Here is a 2,095-nt window from a genome sequence, read left to right as displayed (position 1 = left end):
GAGCCTGTTCCCCCACGGGGAACCAACTCTGGAGCAGCCTGCTCCTGAAGAACTGCACCTCCTGGAAGGGACCCACGCCGGATCCGTTAATGAAGAAACTGCAGGCCATGGGAAGGATTCGTTGGAGAATGATAGAATCACAGAATGGTGTAGGTTGGAAGGGACCTTAAAGATCATGTACACATGCAAGAACACACACACCCTCCTCCCCGTATATACAAGCGCAGAAGAGGGGACTAGTTCTGAGGGAGATGATACACACCTGCTCTAAGAGCTGCCTACAACATGCTGCAGTGCTCACCATGCTAGGAACTGATGCAGTATCTGACTTACCAGCTCAGGAATCACTGGACTGTTATTTTGCCAAGAAGTCTGAAGTGTTTCAAGAAGAGGCAAAATGCTGCTGTTCTCTTGGGTTCAGAGGACTCAAAAATTCATGCACACATTATGAGGCCACGTAACAGAAACTACAGAATCATCTCCGTGAGATGATCAGAGGTATCTGTATTAAAGACATGTCGTAGCTTAGTGTAATAAAATACGGAAATCACGGAATGGTTTGGGTTGGAAGGGACCTTAAAGACCATCTAGTTCCAACACCCCTGTCATGGGCAGGGACACCTTCCACTAGACCAGGTTGCTCCAAGCCTCATCCAGCCTGGCCTTGGACACTTCCAGGGATGGGGCATCCACAGCTTCTCTGGGCAACCTGTCCCAGTGCCTCCCCACCCTCTGCGGGAAGAACTTCTTCCTGATATCTAATCTTACCCTCCCCAAGACCCATTAGGAATTAATGATGCCTCAAGCAGTATTAACTCTTGCAAATGTCATTCTGCTGCTGCTACATGAGTGTGGCAACATAGAATCATAGAATCACAGAATGGTTTGGGTGGGAAGGGATCTTAAAGACCATCTAGTTCCAACCCCCTGCCATGGGCAGGGACACCTTCCACTAGACCAGGTTGCTCAAAGCCACATCCAGCCTGGCCTTGGACACTTCCAGGGATGGGGCATCCACAGCTTCTCTGGGCAACCTGTGCCAGTGCCTCCCCACCCTCTCTGTGAAGAATTTCTTCCTGAAAACATCACGGCTTCTGCCCAGACTGTGCTAGCAGGGGAAGGGATCTGCAACAGAAACAGAGAGGCACCAATTCCTCAGGGACATCTTACTGATCTGCATGTCACTCAACCCCATTAACCTCATATCTGGGATTCCCAGACTTTAACATTCCCATGGAGTGCTGCATCTTCCCTAAAGCTCCGAGAGAACAGCAAATGTCAGCTGAGCCTCCCAAAATCTCCTTGTTTCCTTTCTTGTGGAATGTTGTTTCTGGGGTACAATAATACAGGTCTTTGTGTACACCTTTAATTGAGCCTAGATTCATTCTGTCAGCAAAACAGTAGGTTTATCAGAATAAACGAGTGACAAAATTTCGCAGAATTAATGGAAGCACTCAACCTTTTCTAACTATACATTGCATTAAAATTTTATGAGAGAACCCATACAAAAATGCTTTGCTATGAGTGTATTCTCAGAGCAGCTATTTTCCTTTGGTCAGTTGATCTGGGAAACAAAAGTTCAACCCAACAAAGTAAAAATATTGGTGCAAGGGTGGAATCCCACAATAATCTCTGAGCAGAACAAAAACAAAGACAGAAGCTCACTTCTGGCTCCAAGAGGCAATAAAGAACATGCTGCTGTACCATCTAACCCCATAACCCCACCCTAATTCTAAAGCAAAAGATTGTTCTTAGGCACTATTTCCAAGCATACATGTTTGTCTTTTGCTCGTTTTATTTATCTGCCTTTGACACATCAGCTGATGCTGAATTTTGTTTACATTATTTCTGCAGCTCCAACTCAGACTATGTCCCTGCTGTGCAGTGCAAACACACATAATAAAACATCGTCTCTGTCTCAGAAAGCGAAGAACTGGAGGGCTGAACAGCCAAAGCAAGAAAGCTGGCAGGGAAAAAGCAGCTCAGAACACCCATTTCACCTTGTGCCATTGAGGCACAGGAGACTGATCTCACACCGGTAAATGGCAGCAATGTTTTGTCACCAAGACACTTAGGGATAGGGTTTCATTTGACA

The sequence above is a fragment of the Eurypyga helias genome, unplaced genomic scaffold (assembly GCF_000690775.1).
Source record: "Eurypyga helias isolate BGI_N326 unplaced genomic scaffold, ASM69077v1 scaffold11454, whole genome shotgun sequence".
In the NCBI taxonomy this organism is placed as follows: domain Eukaryota; kingdom Metazoa; phylum Chordata; class Aves; order Eurypygiformes; family Eurypygidae; genus Eurypyga; species Eurypyga helias.
The sequence above is the reverse complement of the archived record's forward strand: the minus strand, read 5'-3'. Positions refer to the sequence as shown.